Here is a 24,906-nt window from a genome sequence, read left to right on the forward strand (position 1 = left end):
AACATGAAAAAATGATTTATTCAAGGAATATTACTTTAGCAAAAAATGTATGCAAAAAATAGTTTGCAACTATGTTGAACCACTAGGCAAGAGTTTAAATGGATCAAAGGACTGTCCTTATTCACAGGTAAGAATCAAACCTACATGGAAAAGTGAACTCTCATATTGAATAATATGGGAGGATGGACTCTCATAACAAATTATATGTAGAAGATGACGTTAGTCCATCTATGCTCACAAGAAGCACTGCCAACCCGTCTGGACATTAAGACCCCTTAGAGCTAGGGTGCCCAGTTCATGTATTCATCTCGCCTCTTTTTGCAGGAGTAGTTTGGCTCTGTTGCCTCATCTTCTTGGAATCGGTACATGATCTATAATTCTGAAACGTAGATCTTTAACAGTGTGGCCCGCTTCCAAAATCCTGGAGGTGGGTGTAATACGCTTGAACTTATGAGGAGGTTTGTTATGATTGGCATGTGGTTATGATGCAGCCTGATGATCTGAAGCACAATAATAACAATCAGACATTTCTGCATAACACTAGAGTCAGATTATCAACTCGGAGGGGGTATATACCTGTTTTTACTGCATTTAAGACATGGTCACTTGTCTCACATTTATGTATTAACCTACTTTTGACATATCATAGGTATTTACAATTTGAGCCGATCACAACATTTTGCACACGGCTTCTTTTTCTTTTGCACACCGCTTTCCTTGATTGGTAGCCCTGATTGGGAGGGTCATACAGGCCTATAAATGTTTGGATTTCACACTTGATGCTTGTCAGAGGAAGGGACTTTGTGGTCCCGAAACGTCACAATAAACATTCGTTTTTTATCACCAATGTCCGAAGTCCAGTGAGTGCTTGTTTTATGAATTTTCTATGTACCCGATTATAGCATCCTGGCAAGCTGAAGTTGGCTGGTGAGAGTGCACACACTATACATCTTGGATATATATATATATATATATATATATATATATATATATATATATATATACATATATATACACACACACAGTCTCCCACAAAAGTGAATACACCCCTCACATTTTTGTAAATATTTTAGTATATCTTTTTATGTGACAACACTGAAGAAATGACACTTTGCTACAATGTAAAGTAGTGAGTGTACAGCCTGTATCACAGTGTAAATTTGCTGTCCCCTCAAAATAACTCAAAACACAGTCATTAATGTCTAAACCGTTGGCAACAAAAGTGAGTACACCCCTAAGTGGAAAAGTCCAAATTGGGCCCAAAGTGTCAATATTTTGTGTGGCCACCATTATTTTCCAGCACTGCCTTAACCCTCTTGGGCATGGAGTTCACCAGAGCTTAACAGTTTGCCACTGGAGTCCTCTTCCACTCCTCCATGATGACATCACTGAGCTGGTGGATGTTAGAGACCTTGCGCTCCCCCACCTTCCGTTTGAGGATGCCCCCACAGATGCTCATTAGGGTTTAGGTCTTAAGACATGCTTGGCCAGTCTATCATCTTTATCCTCAGCTTCTTTAGCAAGGCAGTGGTCATCTTGGAGGTGTTTTTAGGGTCGTTATCATGTTGAAATACTGCCCTGCGGCCCAGTCTCCGAAGGGAGGGGATCATGCTCTGCTTTAGTATGTCACAGTACATGTTGGCATTCATGGTTCCCTCAATGAACTGTAGCTCCCCAGTGCCGGCAGCACTCATGCAGGCCCAGACCATGACACTCCCACCACCATGCTTGACTGTAGGCAAGACGCACTTGTCTTTGTACTCCTTACCTGGTTGCCGCCACACACGCTTGACATCATCTGAACCAAATAAGTTTATCTTGGTCTCATCGTACCATAGGACATGGTTCCAGAAATCCATGTCCTTAGTCTACTTGTCTTCAGCAAACTGTTTGCAGGCTTTCTTGTGCATCATCTTTAGAAGAGGCTTCCTTCTGGGATGACAGCCATGCAGACAAATTTGATGCAGTGTGCGGCGTATGATCTGAGCACCGACAGGCTAACCCCTCACCAATTCAACCTCTGCAGCAATGCTGGCAGCACTCATATGTATATTTTCCAAAGACAACCGCTGAATATGATGCTGAGTTCATGCACTCAACTTCTTTGTTCGACCATGTCAAGGCCTGTTCTGAGTGGAACCTGTCCTGTGAAACCGCTGTATGGTCTTGCTCACCGTGCTGCAGCTCAGTTTCAGGGTCTTGGCAATCTTCTTATATCCTAGGCCATCTTTATGTAGAGCAACAATTCTTTTTTTCAGATCCTCAGAGAGTTCTTTGCCATGAGGTGCCATGTTGAACTTCCAGTGACTAGTATGAGAGAGAGTGAGAGCGATAACACCAAATTTAACACACCTGCTCCCCATTCACATCTGAGACCTTGTAATACTAACAAGTCACATGACACCGGGGATGGAAATTGGCTAATTGGGCCCAATTTGTGTACTCACTTTAGTTGCCAACAGTTTAGAAATTAATGGCTGTGTGTTGAGTTATTTTGAGGGGACAGCAAATTTACACAGTTATACAGGCTGTACACTCACCACTTTACTTTGTAGCAAAGTGTCATTTCTTTAGTGTTGTCACATGAAAAGATATAATAAAATATTTACAAAAATGTGAGGGGTGTACTCACTTTTGTGGGATACTATATATATATATATATATATATATATATATATATATATATATATATATATATATATATATATATATATATATATATATATATATATAAGAAAAGGGAAAGATTGAACCACCCCGGCACTAGCTCATATAGGGGCAAACAATCTAAAAATAAATCAGCATACAAGCAGATTATATATTTATTGAACATGGATTATTATCCCAATAACAAACACAATATATATTAACAAAATAATCAAATGTGCAATCCTACTGAAGGAGAATCATGAGGGCAAATAAAACAAAAGGTATGGCAATAAATATCTCCAAATACACCAACAGCAATTAGGAAAAGCTAGGTAGGATATCCACAGAGCAGTTGCACAGTCAATTGGTTAATTTGCATACAGGATTTGCAACAAGAAGCGTTTGGTGCAAAGCAGTCCAGGTTAAGACCTGTAGCAAATGAAGTATAGTGCAATAAGGTACAGAAGCAGTTGCACAGTCAGTCAGTCAGTAAATATGCATAAAGCTTTAGGCAGAGAAAACGATAGTGCAAAAGCAGTCCAGGTTAAGAACTGTAGTACCAAAGCGTAGTGCAGGAAAGTGCAAGCGGATAATTAAAGCCAGACAATTTTAAGAGATAACATTTCAATCCTCCTAGAGTGATGATGGGTATAGGGGGAAGGACGATTCCGGAGTGTATCACTCCCTTAGCTCACCGGACCCAAAGTAATTCAAAGCCAATCTCTGTTCCTCCCAGAGCCGCCCCTGCATTCATCCACTCATCGGATTGATACAGTTACCGTTACTGTTACATGGAAGTCCTCCAGGCTTGGCTGATAGATGCGCTGACTCACATCCAAAGTATTCAGAGATACTACTGCTTGTCTGTAAGCACCTCCTTGGATATCACAAAATAAATCTCATTCCTTGAAGCTCCTCAAACTCTCCTCCACGAGTTGCACGCTACCTTCAGACTGGAAAGGTGGGAGTGTCTGTATAGCGCTAACAAATGTATGTTTATTTATAAACTATACTACCATTGGCTACTGTTAAAATATCTAGGCGACAGGGGGAATATCACCAAATAAATTAATTTTACAAAATAAAGACATTTTCAAAAAAGTATATTATATATTTACATCTAGAATTGAAATATATATACATTTTATAGTATTATATAGGCAAACGAAGAAGTAAAAGATGACAATTTCAAATAAATATGAATCCAATTGGAGATTATTTTTTATGGAGTGTGAATCACCTATACCTATATAGGAATCGGTGAAACACAAGTTAATATTACATTGGTGTATATGATGACGGGACTATAGGAAATTTCTGGAGTGTATATATGATACATTTTACTAAATATTCATTTCAAAGAAAATAGATATGCAGATAAAGGGCATTAGGCCAGGTATATACAGAGGGGCTTGTTATGACAAGTTGCATGAGCTAAGTTAAAAAACATAAATTATGCTTACCTGATAATTTCATTTCCTTCTGTATGAGAAGATAATTTCATTTCCTTACTGTTGGGAGTACTGAACCTGGCCACCAGGAGGAGGCAAAGACACCCCAGCCAAACGCTTAAATACTCCCCCTACTTCCATATATCCCAGTCATTCTGCCAAGGGACAGTAGGAGAAATATCAGGGTATAAATGGTGCCGGAAGAGAAAAACTAATTTTGGTCCGCCCATCGGAGAATATGGGCCATAGACTCTCCTCATACAGAAGGAAATTAAATTATCAGGTAAGCATCATTTATGTTTTGCTGCTTAATATGAGGACAGTCCACGGCATCATTCCTTACTGTTGGGAAAACTATACCCAAGCTCTAGAGGACACTGAATGATAATGGGAGGGGTAAAAGAAAGGTGGACCCAAATCTGAGGGCACCATAGCCTGTAAAACCTTTCTCCAAAATGTTGCTTCGGCCGAAGCAAAAACTGCAAACTTGTAGAATTTTGAAAAAGTATGTAAGGAGGACCAGGTAGCCGCCTTACAAATCTGATCCATAGAGGCCTCGTTCTTAAAGTCTTAAGAGGAAGCCACTGCTCTAGTGGAATGAGCCGTGTCCTCTGAGGAGGTCTAAGTCCTGCTGACTTGTAAGCTAAGCATATAACACTCCTCAACCAAAAAGATAAGGAAGTCGAAGAAGCCTTCTGACCCTTACGCTTCCCAGAGTAGATAACAAACAAGGAAGAAGTTTGCCTAAAATCCTTAGTAGCTTTCTTCGTAGGAGGAGGATTAGGACATAAGGAAGGTACCACAATCTCCTGATTGATGTTACGATAAGACACCACTGTGACAGACCCTTCTGTCAGGACTGAAAGAGTTAACTGTGTTTAGCTTTAAGAATCTAATTTCTAAAGACAGGTTTTCTGGCCTCAGCTATTGTGTGCTATAATTACATTTAAGTAATAAACAGGCCATTGTTTAATCACCCTCAGAGAACAGACGCTAGGTGATAAGACAAGCCAAATGTGTTTAAGTTGTTATCTGCCTAAGTAAAGTATTTAAGTAATATAATTCTATTGTATCATGTCAAGGGCGCTTCTCCCTTTTATCTAATGTACAACATTCTTTCAACCCCCATCTGAGGGGGGGTCAAAAACCTGTATAAATCTGTGTGCTGCCTTCAAATAAAGTTGTCATTCTGTTTTAAACCTGAAACTGGCTGGGTTGTGAATTGCTGATTGTCTATGCAGGACATTGTTCATCTGGGGTTAACCCTTGGTACACAGTTGGTACCGTAACATTGGTGGCAAGCGACGGGAGAATCCTTATCGCCCAGAAGAGCAACTACACAAGCCAGTAACCTCAGGAAGAGGGGGATTATTACAATACTGACTAAGATGGAAAGAGTACCAGGGACAGAAGGAACCAATGGGCCCAGCATAGCAGACAGAACCCCCGCAGAAGCAAGCTTTGATCGGGCGGTTAAAATAAGACTGGCACATTATGGCCCCAACCCATCTGCGGAAATTATCGACCGGGTCATAGCAGCTGTGGAGGCCAACCTACTTCGCCAAAGCGGCGCTGCAGCAAACCCATTGGAAAAGAGAAAAGTAAATTTTGCAGCTTTTAAAAACTTCCTGGAAACAGAAGGAGAGATTGATGGGTACCTTGCGGATTTTGAGAGGCAATGTGCACTACACAAGGTACCCGCAGAGGACTGGGTCATGATATTATCCGGAAAATTATCCGGCCGGGCCAGTGAGGCTTTTCGGGCCATTCCAGATGAGGAAGTCAGGGATTATAATACTGTAAAAGAGGCTCTGCTCTCCAGGTATGCGGTTACACCGGAGGCATACCGGAGGCGGTTCAGAGACACTGTTAAATTAGCTGGTGATTCCTACCTTGAGTGGGCATGTAAGGTGCACCGCACAGCAGCTCACTGGATAGCGGGGTGCCAAGCCGTATCGGGGGAAGAGGTGCTGCAGCTATTCCTGTTGGAACATTGCTTCAACAAGTTACCCGCAGGAGTTCGAGAGTGGGTTCGGGACCGTAAACCCTCCACCCTGCATGAAGCTGCTCGCCTGGCAGATGAGTATACGGATGCCCGCAAACTGGACACTGCTACCACTAAGCCCCCTGCCAGAGTGGAGTACAGACCCCCAGTCACCCCAGCAGCTGCCAGTTACCAACCCCCGGCGCACCGCTATACCACATGGCCTCTGGCCACGAACTACCCTCAGAGAGCCCGGTTCAATTCGCGGGGCTACTCACAACCTATTCGGTGCTTTGGATGTAAGCAACTAGGGCACAAAAGACCAGAGTGTCCCCTAAATGCAGCGAACCAAGCACAGTCCTGGAGAAGACCTGCCGGCGGAATCACACGTAACCCTCAGCCTGCGGCCCGCTATGTAGAGGCGCAAGAATGCTGGGGCATCCTACATGAGGCAGACCTTGTGCAAGCTGCCCACCGGAATAACCGGCAACTGGTTAAAGTGAATGGGAAGGAGGTCAGTGGTCTACGGGATACTGGTGCTACCATGACCTTGCTTCGAAAGAACTTGGTGTCTGAGAAACAGCACACAGGAGACACTGTGGCTGTGAGGGTAGCAGGGGGCACTGTGTTCCGCCTACCTGTTGCCAGGGTGCATTTGGATTGGGGAGGGGGCGCTAGACCTGTGAATGTGGGGGTCATGAAGGATTTACCAGCTGATGTTCTCCTTGGAAATACCTTGGTCCCCCTTGTTTCTGCCTATGCTCCCATGGGTCCCGCTGATGTTAACCCTGTGACTACCCGTGCTCAGATCCGTGCAGCAGAGACTGACCCCCCTGCTGCTAAGCCCCAGGACGCTGAGCTCAGTAAATCTCTATCCGCTATTGATATGTGGGAGTCACGTTACAATGCGCTGATGAAGGAGAAGAGTCACGTAGAGGATAAAATGGTCACGTTAAATAATCATGTAACAGTGCTAGCGGGAGAGAAGAGGAGTGCAGAGGAAAAAGCACGTTTAGAACAGGAATCTCTGCTAGACAAGCTGCACCGACAGACTGCAGAAAACACCAGCTTGAGAGTGGAACATGAAACATTAAGGACAAACTTAGTGACACTGGAGGAGAAGCTGACACTGGCTCATAGGGAGGTGCAGCAACTCAAGGGCACCCTATGTCAGTATGAAGGGATTGTGGATACCTATAAAGAGCAGGTACAAAAACCACGTAAAGAAGCCGATGATATTTTGAAGGACTGTTTAGCCCTAGTCGGGGCACTGAAGAGGTTGAACCCTTATTTATACAGACAGGGATTCTCTCTCATAACGGGAATACAGATGGATTGTCCCAGCAAACTGACATGCCTACCACCTCCTAGTCCGGTCATCCCCAGGTTGACCCGCAAAAGGGTCAAGCCGGGTCTGCCGGAGTGTTCCACAAGGGGGGAGCTATGTGACAGACCCTTCTGTCAGGACTGAAAGAGTTAACTGTGTTTAGCTTTAAGAATCTAATTTCTAAAGACAGGTTTTCTGGCCTCAGCTATTGTGTGCTATAATTACATTTAAGTAATAAACAGGCCATTGTTTAATCACCCTCAGAGAACAGACGCTAGGTGATAAGACAAGCCAAATGTGTTTAAGTTGTTATCTGCCTAAGTAAAGTATTTAAGTAATATAATTCTATTGTATCATGTCAAGGGCGCTTCTCCCTTTTATCTAATGTACAACATTCTTTCAACCCCCATCTGAGGGGGGGTCAAAAACCTGTATAAATCTGTGTGCTGCCTTCAAATAAAGTTGTCATTCTGTTTTAAACCTGAAACTGGCTGGGTTGTGAATTGCTGATTGTCTATGCAGGACATTGTTCATCTGGGGTTAACCCTTGGTACACAGTTGGTACCGTAACAACCACCTTAGGTAGAAAACCCAAGCGTGTACATAGGACAGCCTTATCAGTGTCGAACACCAGATAAGGAGCCTCACATTGCAAGGCAGCTATTTCAGAAACTCTGTGTGCCGACGCAATAGCCAATAGAAAAAGAACCTACCAGGACAACAATTTGATGTCAACCGAATGCATAGGCTCACACGGAGCTTGTTGCAAAACTCAAGAACAAGATTCAAACTCCAAGGTGAAGCATTAGATCTAAACACAGGTCTGATCCTAATCAGAGCCTTAACGAAAGATTGTACGTCAGGGAGCTCTGCGAGCCTCTTGTGCAGCAAAACAGAAATGGCCGAAATCTGTCCCCTCAGGGAACTGACAGAAAGGCTCTTCTCCAGACCCTCCTGGAGAAAGGAAAGTATCCTGGCAGTCTTAACCTTATGCCAGGCTAAACCACGCACTTCACATCAGAATAATTAAGCTCTCCACACCTTATGATAGATGCGATGAGTAACAGGCTTACGAGCTTGAATGAGAGTGTCAATAACTCTCAGAGAAACCTCTCTTGGCTATGACTAAGCGTTCAATCTCCACGCATTCAGCCTCAGAGAATCTAGATTTTGATGAACAAAGGGACCCTGTTCCAGCAGATCCCTGTGACAGGGTCACTTCCACAGAAAAGATGAGGACATCCTCACCAGGTCCGCGAACCACATTCTTCGCTGCCACGATGGAGCAATCAGTATCACTGATGCCTGCTCCTGCTTGATGCGGGCTACTACACGAGGAAGAAGTAGTAACGGCGGGAAAATGTAAATTAGATTGATCCTCCGAGGCACTGCTAATGCATCTATTAGCTCCGCTTTTCCGCTTGAGGATCCCTGGACCGCGACCCATATCTGGGTAGCTTGGAATTGAGCTGGGACGCTCAATCTTTCTCCGGCGTCCCCCATTTGCTGCAAATCTCCGCAAACACCTCGGGATGGAGAGACCATTCTCCCAGATGAAAGGATTGTCTGCTGAGGAAATGCGTTTCCCTGTTGTTCACACCCGGAATGGGGATCGCTGACAGCGAGCAGTTGTGGGCCTTTGCCCACTCCAGAATACGATATACTTCCCTCATTGATAGGAAGCTCCTTGTTCACCCCTGATGGTTGATGTAAGCCACAAGATTATGTTGTCTGATTGGAATCTGATAAACTGGGATGAACTAAGAAGAGGCCAAGCCTTCAGAGCATTGAAGATTGATCGAAGTTCCAGAATGTTGATCGGGAGGAGGGATTCCTCTTGAGTCCAGAGGCCCTGTGCCTTCCTGGCACCCCAAACAGCTCCCCATTCCGATAGACTTGCGTCCGTAGTCACAATCTCCCAGGATGGTCTCAAGAAGGATGTCCTTCTTGAGACAGGTGATCTGGACAGAGCCACCAGGAGAGCGATTCTCTCGACCGGTTGTCCAGAGAAATATGTTGAGACAGATCCACTGTCTCAGCATGCACAGCTGAAGTGGTCTGAGAATCTGGCAAAAAGAATGATGTCCGGGGCGGAGCCTATTCTCATTGCGGGAAGATGTGTTTTTATGAAGCTCCTGCAGTTTGATGGACTTTCTATTTGTTTTAAATTGTAAATCTACTGCAATTTGCAGATTTGTGAACGTCTTTCCAACCAGGAACAGATAGATTCCCATTTCAGGGGATCAGATACTATCTTTGCCTATGTTCCTTGAGACAGCTATGTGATAAGTGCTTCTGCAGGCCTAGGATCCATTTTGTAACCAGCAACATCTACGCAACCTACAGATTTCAAGTGGATACTCCTGTGATAGCAGTGAAGCATAGGCCTGGGGCTGCCGCGGTCTTTGTACCCCCCCCCCCAAACTCTGGGGTTAAGAGATCCTGTATAGGATACCAGATTGTCACTGCCACAATATTGCGCCTACTCAGATATCACCAACATGATGTGTGACGAACGTATTATTAAGGAACTAACCTATCTTCTAAAAAGATTTCAAGCATCATTTGAAAAGACACTAGAATCCGAATTTCAATTTAGCATAGCTAAATCAGCGGAACAAGATTACCAAAGTGTCCCTTACACAGAGGAGCTCCACAAGGCCTATGATATGGGGCCTGGTAGTTCCCGGATTATCCTACATGATCCCCTACTGGAGGAAAAAATTGATCTGAGCCGGAGACCTGCTATTGGCACCCCAGAGAGAGGAGCGGAGGACCTGGCTCCAACTAACACCTCCATTTACCTTCTGTTCCAGTGCCAGAACTCTAAGCAGATGGCCATGGGGATGGAGGAATCACTTCGACAGGGGTGTCGTGGTCCAGCATTGTACCAGCTAGTCCACACAAAGTCTACCCCTCTCTCTACTCTCCACTCATTGCAGAGTCTAAGGATTGAACTGAGCTGCAACACGTCCGGGATAGACTTATTCCGGATACGAGACCAGCTTACACCCAAACAACAAGAGAGCATGTTCTGGATTGCACGCACTCTTTACGATGGCATTCATGCTCCATCTCCCCCTATACAGTACCCTAGGGGGGTCAGTTATATGCAGCTTACTGCGGATGGCCCTTGGGCAGTGATGCGAGAGCTAGGGACCTGTACTCTAAAAACAGGGGTAGGTTAGTACCCACTACACTGGTCCGGTGTCAGATAAGCTTTGTCTCCCCCTTTAGTCTTCTGGCCTCGACTCAGTATTAAACTTTTACTATTCAGTAACTGTCCCTGGGGTCTAGCTTACGGAACTAAAGTTGAGAATCATGCTGGGACATTACTCATAATGTTTACTATGAGGTTTTGTTTCCTTCCTCTTTTATTTATTTTAGAGAGCACTGTTTGTCGGTAAGGTTGTGTGAACTGTTTGGTGGCATGTAGAGATGCGCATATGATGAGCTGAACTATAGATGGTAAACTGTATATATCGTTTTTGGATCAGATCGTTTACACATTGAATTTCAAATAGCAACTGATTGTTTCATTTTGTGTTATAATTATAATGATAGACTACTGCATGTTTTGAAGCTGTAGTCCTGATAGGTAATTACACTATGCTTTACTTGAAGACTTAGCTTATGCTGTTACTCCGTAGTCCATAGAGTGTCAAATATACATAAGTATCCTAAAATCATATTATTCACCACCACAAGTCACATAGCTCATCCATCCCCTCTGAAATTGCAGGCAAAAGGTCACGCATGTGCTGTATATGTGTTCTCTGTCTTGCGTCATAAGGATATTCCCCTATATTTCAATATACACCGGTTTTGGAATGCTAAAGCCCACACAATTAGGTTGAGACTATTATCCTATTCTTCCCCCTTATAGCACAAGATTGGCATTTAGATGGTAACTTTATTTTAGACTTGCTCTGCTACCCCTAACTAATGACCATGAGTACTGCGTTGTCTTTATTTTAGTTAAGTCCTTACTAGGATCTTTAATGTCTATGGACACACACCCTATCATACTAACTATAGCTTCTTCAATAATGTGTACCACATCAAATTATTTTAGGCAGATGGGATATTTATATCCAGCCCCATATAACAGAAGCATAACGCTAACTATCCCCCATGTAGTGGTATCCCAGAAGTTATGTAATCTGGAAGTACTAGCTGCGGCTTTAAAGTGACACTCCTTGTCATCCAATCCTCAGGCACCACTTTATTTATATATCCATGCACAAGGTGGTAACGGAAACACTAGTTAACGCTAAGCGAAGTTTATAAATCCAATTTAGTTATTGCAAATACTGCTCTTAAAGTTATATATGTACTTTGTTCTTACAGTTCATGTTTTTCAATCTATAAAATGAGGATGTTATTCGAGTCCCAAAAGTGGTCTCTTTTGTTTAGGTAAGACTTCCTATAGTTTGTTTATATTGTGATGGGGTCCAAACGTGGCCTCATGTGACTATTAGGAGGTCTAATGATCATTAGGCATTTGTTATACCCACTGTATCTGGGAATATCTCTTTTAGGAATTTTCAATGTGTAATTACACCATGTAATGTAATATCTGCCTTTACAATGTATGTATGGCTTATTTTAATCCTCAAATAAAAATATTTAAAAAAAAAAAAAAAAAAAAGAATGATGTCCATGCTGGACACCATGAGACCAATCACCTCCATACACCGAGCCACAGAGGGCCTTAAGGAGGTCTGGAGGGCAAGACAAGCAGAAGTTAGCTAGTAACGTCTCTGGTCTGTAAGGAATAGCCTCAAGGATATGGAGTCTATTATAGTACCCAGGAATTCCACCCTGTTACTGGGAATAAGAGAACTCTTTTCTAAGTTTATCTTCCAACCATGAGATTGAAGAAGAAACAGAAGAGATTTTGAATGGTCTTCTGCCAGACGACAGGATTGTGTTTGAACCAGAATATCGTCCAAGTATGGCGCTACTGCTATACCTCTGGTTCGGGTTACTACAAGCAGAGCCCCTAGAACCTTTGTAAAAACTCGGAGCAGTAGCTAGACCAAACTGAAGTGCAATAAACTGGAAGTGCTGGTACAGGAACTCAAACCTTAGGAACCTGAAGTGTTCCTTGTGGATTGGAACGTGAAAGTAAGCATCCTTCAGATCTATAGTGGTCATGAACTGTCTTTCCTGAACTAAGGGAAGGATGGACCTTATCATCTCGATCTTGAATGAGGGGATAGATAGGAATTTGTTTAAGCACTTTAGGTCCAGATTCGGGAGGAAAGTGCCCTCCTTCTTTGGGACCACAAAAAGGTTTGAATAGTATTCCAGACCTCTTTCTGCGAGAGTTACTGGGACAATGACTCCTAGGGAGGAGAGATCCCTCACGCACCCCAGAAAGGCTTCCCTCTTTTCTGGCCTGAAAGACAGGTTTGATAGGAGGAATCTGCCCCTGGGTGGATGAGACTTGAAACCTATCTTGTATCTCTGAGCAATGACCTCCAGGACCCACGGGTCTTGCGCATCCCCAAATCGAGCGTCCAAAAAGAGCAACAGCACTGCGTGATCCAGAACCGACATTGTCTCGGCAGGATTCTTGCTTGCTTGGATTTATTCCAGGACTTAGCCGGTTTCCAAGTACCCTTGGATTGCTCTGGCTTTGCAGAAGGCTGCTGACGCTGGGATTTATCAGAACAAAAGGAACGAAAATTAGAACCTTGTCCCTTAGGCTTGTTGTTCTTATCTTGCAGTAAAAAGGCACCCTTGACTCCAGTACCTGTGGAGATAATTGAGTCCAGGCCTGGACCAAATAAAATATTTCCCTTAAAGGGGAGGGAAAGAAGTCTGGACTTAGAAGTCATGTCCGCAGACCAGGACTTCAACCAGAGTGCCCTATGGGCTTGAACAGAAAAACCTGAAGCCTTAGCATTCAGGCGAATAATTTGTATATTAGCATCACAAATAAAAGAATTAGCCACCCTTAAGGCCTTAATTCTTTCCTGGAACACGTCGAGGGGACCCTCCACCTCGATCAACTCAGATAAGGCGTTGCACCAGTAGGTAGCCGCTCCAGCAACCGCAGCAACAGCCACTGCCGGTTGAAACAAATATCCTGTATGTTGAAACGTCTTATCCTATCCATGGGCTCTTTAAACAACAAATTATCATCAAGCGGGATAGTAGTGCATTTAGCAAGCGTGGAGATAGCGCCATCCACCTTGGGCATGGAACCCCACAACTCCAATTGAGAGTTCGGGACCAGGAACAATTTCTTAAAGGAAGAAGAAGGGGAAAATAAAGAACCAATATTTTCACATTTATTCTTAATAATGTTTGCCACCTTTACGGGAACCGGAAAAGTTTGTGGTACAACCCTATCCTCGTAGACCTTATCTAATTTAGGAATCAAAGGTTCCTCAGGCAATTTCGGCTCTGGAACCTCTAACGTAGTAAAAATTTCCTTCAACAGAAAGCATAAATGTTCAATCCTAAATCTAAAGTTTGGTTCCTCCGCAGCTGGAGGTTTAGAGGCAGCTGAATCTGACCCAGAAAGAGCTCCCTCTGAAGTATCAGAGGCGCCTTCATCATCAGATAATCTCGTGTCAGATAAATCCAATAAACTAGTTGATGACCCCTGGGAAGGATAGCAATATTTGACCTTTCGCTTGCACTTAGCAGGGTGAGGTAAAGCACTAAAGGCTGCAGACACTACTGTTTGTAACTGCTCAGTAAAGTCTGGCGGTAAAAGGCCATCTCCAGATGGAGGATTAGGAGTGCTACGGGAAGCTGCATATGTATTAGGAGATGACTGTAGGGTGCGCACCTCATGGGACGGAGACTCTTTAGAGGTGGGCGGCTCAGTGGTATCAAACATATTAACCTTCTTTGACATGATTACTTTATCAAGGCATGTGGAACATAATTGAGCAGGTGGGTATACCGCGGACTCCTCACAATATAGACAGGTATTAGACTTATGTAAAGAGGGAGTACCCTCTAACGCATCAGAATCCTCCATAGCTTGTGCTTACAAAGCAAATTATTGATTAATAAAAAAAAAAAATCACCTTTATACCCCCAATGGCTGGGGCACTCACCACCTCCTATGACCCAGGCCAAACAGAGAAACCGCTTCTTCTCCGGCAAACCGCACGGTCAGGAAAGAGGAAAAAAGTGTGACCACACCCGGTCACATGGTGCACAATGCAGGACCGCCCGTGCTATAATAGCAAAAAAGCGGGCCAAGCCTTTCAGGCTGCGCAGCTCCCAAAACGAAAGTAAAAACCCTGTACGTTCCAACATCTGCCTGAGCCTATCATCTCACACGTCGCAGCATAATCAAATAAACTTATGTGATTATTCCCCACTGTTGAAATATTTCCCCCAGAGATATTAACCCTTGAATCCATACTGATAAAAGGAGCCACACTGTGACCCTGTCTTCTTGCGTTATCATATGTGTAAAAGAAAATGAAACGATCTTACCGGAATCTATGCCGTGGAACAGAAACACAGCCTCTCAAGTTTGACAGTCTTGTAGCATCACTCCTGACATGGACTTGAGTGATGGAAGCAGGCAGTGAAACTCGTCAACACTGATTGCTTAGGACCTGTTAATACGAGTCTGGATGCGTTCACAAAAAGACTCTCCCTGCATCTCCAGACTCTAACATTCGTCAATGCTCTCACTGAGAGGCTGACAAGACTACATAAAACTCCAGTCCCATTTCCAAGGGTAGATACCCTTTATAAGGAACTACTCCGAATCTTCTGACAATTCTCTGTCAACCTCCTGTGATGAAAGGCAAACAATGACTGGGATATGAGGAAAGAAGGGGGAGTATTTAAGCCTTTGGCTGGGGTGTCTTTGCCTCCTCCTGGTGGCCAGGTTCAGTATTCCCAACAGTAAGGAATGATGCCGTGGACTCTCCTCATAGAAATGGGGCAAAATTAATTTCTTCATTTAATCCCGCTGGCTGTAGTGAGTTCAAATTATATATCCATTTGCACTCAGCCTTTAATAACAGTTTGTCAATATCACCTCCTCTAGATCTCAAGTCGATACGCTCTAAGCCCATCCATCTTAAATCTTTGTCCCCACTATTATGACATTCCATAAAATGTCTAGCTATTCCACTGCTTTTGATTCTTTCTTTGAGTATATCCCTCCTATGCTCATTAATCTTTTCGTGGATTTCCCTATAGGTTTTCCCAATATAGAACTTGGGACACGTCTCTAAATATACCACTCCACTACTTTAACAATTAATATGTCCTTTCATTTTAAATTGTTTCCCCACAAAATTGGTTATTTTATTTCCTTTCATAATTTGCAAATTATGCATTTACCACATTTAAAAGAACCATTCTCTTCCTTCCTCTTAGCCAACCAATTAGTATTGGGGTTTGGATCCACAAAATGACTATTAACTAGTTTATCACCCAATGACGGTGCTTTTCTCGCAGTTAAGGATGGAAACGTGCCCACTAAATCCGTTAAATCCGAATCAATAGTGAGTAAATCCCAGTGCTCTCTGAGGATGGCCCTGATATCTGTCATTGTATCTGGAAATGTATCTTACAATGGGTTTTTTGGTTCTTTTTCCTTATATAAGAGGGTTTCTCGCTCCATCTCCCGTTTCCTTCTTCATTTGCCTATATAATACTATAACATTTATATATTTTTTTCCAATTCTAGATGTAAATAATATATATATATATATATATATATATATGCTTTTTTGAAAATATGTCTTTATTTTGTAAAATGAATTTATTTGGTGATATTCCCACTCTCTCCTAGATATTTTAACAGTAGCCAACTGTAGTATAGTTTATAAATAAACACACATTTGTTTGTATAGAATATAAGTATTATAAAGATAATGAAATGTTAACCTAAAGGTAATAGAGCAATCCGATTGGTCCATTTTGCCTATTCCATTATGTGTGGGTATAAATTCTGTTTGTACACTTATCAACTTATGACGCTTGAGTAAGCCCTAAGTGAATTCTAAGGGTGAAACGCAGGTAGCGCAATACAGACACGCCCATCTTTCCAGTCTGAAGGTGGCGTGCGACTTGTGGAGGAGAGTTTGTGGAGCTTCAAGGAATAAGCTTTCATTTGTGATATCCAAGGAGGAGCTTACAGACAAGCAGTATCTCTGAATACTTTGGATGTGAGTCAGCGCACCTATCATCCAAGCCTGGAGGACTTCCATGTAACAGTTACAGTAACTGTATCGATCCGGTGAGTGGATGAATGCAGGGGTGGCTCTGGGAGGACCCGAGATTAACTTTGAATTACTTTGAGCTAAGGGAGTGATACACTCCGGAATTGTCCTTCCCCCTATACCCATCATCACTCTAGGAGGATTGAAATGTTATCTCTTAAAATTGGCTGGCTTTAATTATCCGCCTGCATTTTCTCTGCCTAAAGCTGTATGCATATTGACTGACTGTGCAACTGCTTCTGTACCTTATTGCACTATGCTTCATTGCTACAGGTTTTAATCTAGACTGCTTTGCACCACACGCTTCTTGTTGCGAATCCTGTATGCAAATTAACCAATTGACTGTGCAACTGCTCTGTGGATATCCTACTTAGCTTTTCCTAATTGCTTTTGGTGTATTTGGAGATATTTATCTCCATACCTTTTGTATTATTTGCCCTCATGATTCTCCTTTAGTAGGATTTCTCATTTGATTATTTTGTTAATATATATTGTGTTTGTTATTGGGATAATAGTCCATGTTCAATAAATATATAATCTGCTTGAATATCTGAGCCGCCTGTAATTTGCTTGTATGCTGGTTTATTTTTACATTGTTTGCACCTACTGTATATGAGCTAGTGCTGGGTTGGTTCAATTTTTCCTTTTTCTTATATTTTTATAATTAATTATTTGTGAACTCCGTGCACTAAGGTGACCTGACAATATTGCAAAGTTCAGGGAGCCTTTGTCTCATGGGCATTTTTTTGTACATCCTGTGAGCTGGATATTATATATATATATACACACACACACACACACACATATATATATATATATTGCCTGCCTTTTCCCCCAACACCTGAGATCTCATATCTTTGAGCCCTTATAACTTTTTTGTGCAATATTGTTTAAGAATATTGTTTATTAGATGGTGTTATTATGAGTGTAAGTGTACTTTGTAATGTATTTTTGATGTGTTTTGTGACACTTTTTTTTGTTTTGCAAAACAGTTAACCAGAGCTCTGAGAATACACTAACCTGACAAGCATTAACTTCAATTGCGCTCAAGCGATCACGGTTACTTTTAACTTGTAATAAGAGCATAATTTAACCTGCACGCAAAAGAACGTGAAAACTCACTATCGCTTGTGCTCCGCTCATAATCTGGCCCATTATATGGGTCACAATTTATTAGAAATTTGGACCTGCTCCCAGGAAAAAATAACTATATAAAAGTGCAATGAAAAAAGATCCTAGAAATTTTTTTTTTAACCATTGTTGAAAAAACTTTTATTCCAGTATAAGGACGCATATTGTCATTCTACTGTCCAGAGAGGAAATCCTATGATGGACAGAAGAACTAGGAATGAGGGATGAAGAAGTAAAGTCATCTTCATATAGTTAAAATGACAGTGGTTATTTCTGTTCATGCCCCCTTTTGGGAGGAGATGTCATCTGGTAAGCATTAGCTAAGTACATTCCAGTGCTGACCTGTTTGCACATGTGCAGCAACTCTCCTAATTAGCTCATTTTAGTGAGACAAGACAAACCACCTAGAACAGGGGGTAATTCGCGTAGCAAATTTAAAATATATATGTATATGAATATATACATACGTATCTATGTGTTTATATGTGTACATACACATATTAACATATGAATATATACATACGTATCTATGTGTTTATATGTGTGCATACACATATTAACATATGAATATATACATACGTATCTATGTGTTTATATGTGTACATACACATATTAACATATGAATATATACATACGTATCTATGTGTTTATATGTGTACATAAGAGGAGAACACTGCATGCACATTAAGTTTGTACATTTTTGAAAATATCAAACTTTTATAAAGCAAACCCTTAAAAATAAAAATTAGAATTCAAGAACTATAGTCGGCTTTGAAAGATCATTTAGGATTTTTATCAAAATTCATTTGATTTCTTAGTCATGTCTAAATATATATATATATATATATATATATATATATATATATCCTTGTTTTTCTTAAGTGAGCACTAAATCACTGATTTAGACATTGTGATTTTCTAAGGATTAGTCTCTAAAAAGCCAGCAGCATAAAGGCAGCCAATACCTCTGTATATCTTTGTATTTGGTGTTAAAGGGCGTGCTTTTAAAATAATAAACAAAACAACCTAGTTCCTCACAAATATGCAATGGTGTTTCCTGTGTTAAAGCAAGTTTAACCTGCAATGTTTCAAATGCAATATCCTTAGTTACAAGAAGTATTTTTTTTAACCTTAATTAAAGGGACATGAAACCCAAAATGTTTCTTTCATGATTTAGACAGAGCATACAATTTTAAACAACTTTCCAATTTACTTAAACTTTGCTGAAAGGTTTATCTAGCAAAGCTCAGGACCATTCAATAACCTAGGTTATTGCTGCTGATTGGTGGCTGAATATATATTCTGATCGTCATTGGCTCACCCATGTGTTTAGTCAGCAACCAGTAGTGCATTGCTGCTCATTCAACAAAGCATACCAATAAAATGAAGAAAAGTTGATAATAGAAGTAAATTAGAAAGTTGCTTAAAATGCCTGCTCTATTTGTATCATGAAAGAAAAAAAAATTGTGTTTCATATCCCTTTAATGAGTGTTAGATACAGGGGAATAGTCAATAATATAACACAGGGAAACACTATTGCAGCATGAGACAAACACTATTGCAACATGTAAAGTAAAAAAATGATGCAGCACGAGACAAGCACTATTGCAACATGTAAAGTAAAAAAATGATGCAGCATGAGACAAATGAAGAGATGGTGAATAAATCATTAGGTTACAAAAAACGGACAATAAGAAGTACAAAAACATATATGACTATTAAATGAAAACAACGCATATAAATAAACAAAAGATAAGTACATAGTTTCACAAATGTGCACAAATATATTTGTAGATTCATCCAAACACATAATTATTGATTGAATTGACACTATAGGGTTTGGGGATATATCTACCAAGATTGGTTAGGAGCATTGTTTAGACACAGCCAGTTTGAGTTCAAAGCTGTAATCCTGGAATTGCCCCTATTAAAAATATTGTATGTAGATGCACAGGAATAAAAGAAAGAGATTTCCAAAAAAAAATGCATTGACTGCTGGCATATGTTTGTGTGTCTGTGTTTTTAAGGTCAAACTATGTCTTCATGGAGCTCGCTTTGTGCACAGAGCACAGACATGCTGAAACAGGGAAGGGCCTTTCCGAAACTGTTACCACAAAGTCGTAAGCACTCAGTTGTCTAAATTGCCTTTGTATCCTGTAGCATTAAGATGACTCTTCAATGGAAATAAGGGGCCAAGCCCAAACCCTTAAAATACATAAATTATGCTTACCTGATAATTTCTTTTCTTCTGTTGGGAAGAGTCCACAGCTGCATTCATTACTTTTGGGAATTCAGAACCTGGCCACCAGAAGGAGGCAAAGACACCCCAGCCAAAGGCTTAAAATACCTCCCCACTTCTCTCACCCCCCAGTCATTCTGCCAAGGGAACAAGGAACAGGGTGAAAAAAGGTACCAGAAGAACAAAAATGTACAGCCGCCCTATAAATAAAGCGCGGGCGGGAGCTGTGGACTCTTCCCATCAGAAGAAAAGGAAATTATCAGGTAAGCATAATTTATGTTTTTCTTCTTAAACGGGAAGAGTCCACAGCTGCATTCATTACTTTTGGGAAAATAATAAACAAGCTAGAGGACACTGAATGCAAACAAAGGATGGGTACAAAAAGGCGGCTCCTTCGAAAGGCACCACAGCCTGAAATTACTCGACACCCAACAAAAACTACATACAACAAGGGAAAAAACAGAAACCAAGGTAACCACTCATCAGTTACATAACCTGCAAAGCCGTGCTAGAGACCACTCAGACCCAGAGTCTGCTCAGCACAAGGCTTCCGAGGAGTCAACCCTGCAGCACTCAACTCCCACAGAAAACATTTCTGACCTAGAACCAAAAAACCTCTATCAACCCCTGAGAGGGAAAGAAGAGGAACCTGTAAGAGATCCAATCCAACTTAGAGCAAACCGAGGTTGCCACAGGACCACTGTCCAGGGAAACAAATTCCATAAGAGGACAAGGACCAGAAGATAGGTCCATAGTCAGCTTAAAAACGTCACTAGGATGACCAGAAAGTCACTCACATAAGCCTGATACCACACCATACCAACCATGTCTAACCTAGACAAGGCAAGACCCGTCCAGCTAAACAAGTATAGACACGCAGAGACAGAAAACTGTCCTAGCCGCTAAAAAGAGCTCTCCAAGAGGGCACAGAGCCACCTGTGCGCAAAACTCACTATGACCAATCCCCAGACAGCAAGCCATCCTGAGTCATCGTGGGACACATCCCACCGAAAAGTGGCAAAAAATCTTGACAATAGCTCACATTCAAAGAGCATTCCACCATGGCAGCAGACGCAGCCAGTAGAGAGATGGGCACAAAGAGTCCCCCCATTAATGGGGAGGTTCAATACCAGCAAATGGTCCATACTGCAAAAGCAGACTGATCCCTGGCCTTCCTTCCAGGATAACGGTCCCAGCCCAAAGGCTAGTGAAAGACCGAAACCAGGAGTCTCAGACCCTTGGAAGAAAAAGGATGGATCTACGAGGAATCAAACCCCTAGAGTAGAACCCTGACAAACTGGCAGGCTATCCTAAACATGACAGGAACCTCATACTTGGTCCAAGGACCCCTACACAGCAGCCTTCCAAAAAGAAGGAACACTCCCCAAGGGAAGAAAAGTACTCTGACACACAGCTTTCCGATACCAGAATACATTCCGTAATTCTGAGAAGGAAAAAACCCTACGAGGCAAGAAAACAAGGACCCACGGGTCCTTCACAGATACTGAGGTACCTCCCAATACAGGAGAACACGTAAAAACCCTTTCCTCACCCCAGGCGAGAAGAAAAGGATTAGGCAACGGTAACCACCCTACCAATAGAGGCTAAACCCCAATATAGTCAGTCCAGTTGGAACAGCAACTGGAGCCTACCAGAAGCATCATATGTTCCAGCAGACAAGTAGGGATCCGTCAGAAACCTCAAACAGAAGCCTCAGGCTGATATAAATCTCCCATGAGAGTCAGAAACCTCCCGCCCGCTCCAAAGGGCCACGCAGGAGAACAAACCCTAAGGTTAAATAGGACCGTCCATATCTGTTCCAGGCAAGAGACATGGTCCTAAGCTGGAGTCCTCAAAAAAGAGAACCGATCCGAAGATCTAAAGCTCCTGAGGAACCCATAAGCTGCCTCATATGATTAGGAGTGCACCCAGACAGTGCCTTCCGCCATCTAAATCCTTAGATGTAAAGAACCTAGCAACATCAACAAAACCACGAGTCCAAAAAGGACTCCCCACCGGTTTAGAAGGGGGGCAACCAGTACCCCTGGATAGCAAGGTAATCCATGTAGACAGGCCCAACAACCTGACTCACACACTGGAGAACATAAATGGTCAATTTTCTGACCCAGACAGACAAAAAGACTGCAACTGACCCCTGACCTCCTACCCCTAAGCCCGAAGGGCTAGATCTGCAATAAGATCGATGGATAGCATCCGAGAGTTCAAAGACCCTGGTATGATAAGGGGCAGTTCTTATCATGAGAAAACAACAGTTTCCAGAGATCCTTGCAGGACCGGTCTCCCGACATCCTTGAAATGGAATAACAATGGGAGCCTCGCAGCTCTTGGTAGAAAGACAGGGAGGCCCCTGTACTCTACGTACTAGAGCAAACGAAACACTGAGAAAAGAAGGAAGAAGGACATGCCCGCACTTCCAGATAAATGACCCAAGATGAGAGGGAAGGAAACATCGCCCGCACAAACTGAATGAAACTAGGCCACAGAGTCGTCATCCGGAGATACCGCAAGTGGAGACACCAATCACCAACCCGATAGTAGACCTCCAGAAGTCAATCCCATTCCAGACTCCAAAGGAATGGAAGCCTACAGTTCCGAGTCTCCAGGGACCCTAGGAACCACGATGACGTCTGAAAAAAACAGTCACACATCTCAAGCAATAATGTTGGCAAGAACCAACTTATATCGAAGCTCACAACCTCCCTACCGGAAGCATTGTATGTACGCCCCAGGCCCGTACTTAGTTGTTTTTTTTAAAATCCGACAGGATAATCAGCACCCCGAGGGTGACATGAACCCAAGAAAACAGTAGACAGTGCCCGACCAGTACCTGCCTAGTACAAGAACACTCCAGAACTGTAACGTCCAAGAAAAATCAACCCGAAGGTTCGATAATATGAACTATACAACATAAACTCTGTGTTAACCAAAGTGCACAACTTCCGAGGAAGTGCCCATGCGACCAACAAATCGTAAGTATCAGTTCCAATGAAAGAACATTCCCAAAAACTAAATTTATGCTTACCTGATAAATTACTTTCTTTTACGATATGACAAGTCCACGGATTTCATCCTTACTTGTGGGATATTAACCTCCTGCTAACAGGAAGTGGCAAAGAGCACCACAGCAGAGTAATTCGGCCAAAGGTATAGGAAGAGAAAAAAGGAAATGCTAAAAAGGTGCAGAGGTGACTGAAGTTTACAAAAAATATAAAGAAAAACTGTCTTAAAAAGAACAGGGTGGGCCGTGGACTTGTCATATCGTAAAAGAAAGTAATTTATCAGGTAAGCATAAATTTAGTTTTCTTTTACAAAGATGTGACGAGTCCACAGATTTTTTATCCTTACTTGTGGGAAACCAATACCAAAGCAATAGGACACGGATGAAAGGGAGGGACAAGACAGGAACCTAAAGGGAAGGCACCACTGCTTGAAGAACCTTTCTCCTAAAGATAGCCTCAGAAGAAGCAAAAGTGTCAAGTTTGTAAAATTTGGAAAAAGTGTGAAGGGACGACTAAGTCGCAGCCTTACAAATCTGTTCTGCAGATGCATCGTTTTTAAAGCCCATGTGGAAGTCACAGCCCTAGAAGAATGAGCCGTAATTCTTTCAGGAGGCTGCTGTCCAGCAGTCTCATATGCCAGGCGGATGATACTTCTCAGCCAAAAAGAAAGAGAGGTAGCCGTAGCTTTCTGACCCTTACGCTTTCCAGAATAAACAATGAATAATGAAGACGATTGACGGAAATCCTTAGTTGCCTGTAAGTAAAACTTTAAGGCACGGACCACGTCCAAGTTATGTAACAGACGCTCCTTCTTAGAAGAAGGATTAGGACACAAGGAAGGAACAACAATTTCCTGATTAATATACTTATACGAAACAACCTTAGGAAGGAACCCAGGTTTGGTACGTAAAACCACCTTATCAGAATGAAATATGAGATAAGGTGAATCACACTGTAATGCTGAAAGCTCAGAAACTCTTCGAGCAGAAGAAATAGCAACCAAAAACAGAACTTTCCAAGATAATAGTTTAATATCTATGGAATGCATAGGTTCAAACGGAACCCGTTGCAAAACTCGAAGAACTAAATTCAAACTCCAGGGAGGAGTAATAGGTCTAAATACAGGCTTAATTCTAGATAGAGCCTGACAAAAAGACTGAACATCTGATACATTTGCCAAACGTTTGTGAAACAGAATTGACAAAGCTGAAATTTGTACCTTTAAGGAACTTGCTGATAACCATTTCTCCAATCCTTCTTGGAGAAAAGACAAAATCCTAGGAATCCTAACTTTACTCCATGAGTAACCCTTGGATTCACACTAAAAAGATATTTACGCAATATCTTATGTTAGATTTTTCTAGTGACAGGCTTTCTAGCCTGTATCAAAGTATTGATAACTGAACCAGAGAATCCTTGCTTCCATAAAATCAAGCGTTCAATCTCTACGCAGTCAGTTGCAGAGAAATTAGATTTGGATGTTGGAAAGGACCTTGAATGAGAAGGTCCTGTCTCAATGGAAGTTTCCATGGTGGCAGAGAGGACATGTCCACTAGATCCGCATACCAAGTCCTGCGTGGCCATGCAGGCGCCATCAGGATCACTGAAGCTCTCTCCTGTTTGATTCGAGCAATCATGTATGGGAGGAGAGGAAACGGCAGAAACACATAAGCTAGGCTGAACAACCAAGGTACTGCCAAGGCATCTATCACAGTTCGGCCTGAGGATCCCTTGACCGGGATCCATATCTTGGAAGCTTGGCATTCTGACGAGATGCCATCAAAACCAATTACGGTCTGCCCCATCTGAGAATCAATGAGGCAAATACCTCCGGGTGAAGTTCCCACTCCCCTGGATGAAAAGTCTGTCGACTTAGAAAATCTGCTT

General features: G+C 42.2%; 1 protein-coding gene across 1 annotated transcript in view; it reads right to left on the bottom strand.

The window, feature by feature from the left end:
* The window catches only part of UBAC2 (UBA domain containing 2), a 580,006-nt gene that overhangs the window by 188,579 nt on the left and 366,521 nt on the right, over positions 1 to 24,906 (bottom strand). The gene's annotated exons all lie outside the window — the stretch shown is intronic.

The sequence above is a fragment of the Bombina bombina genome, chromosome 3 (assembly GCF_027579735.1).
Source record: "Bombina bombina isolate aBomBom1 chromosome 3, aBomBom1.pri, whole genome shotgun sequence".
Classification (NCBI taxonomy): Eukaryota; Metazoa; Chordata; class Amphibia; order Anura; family Bombinatoridae; genus Bombina; species Bombina bombina.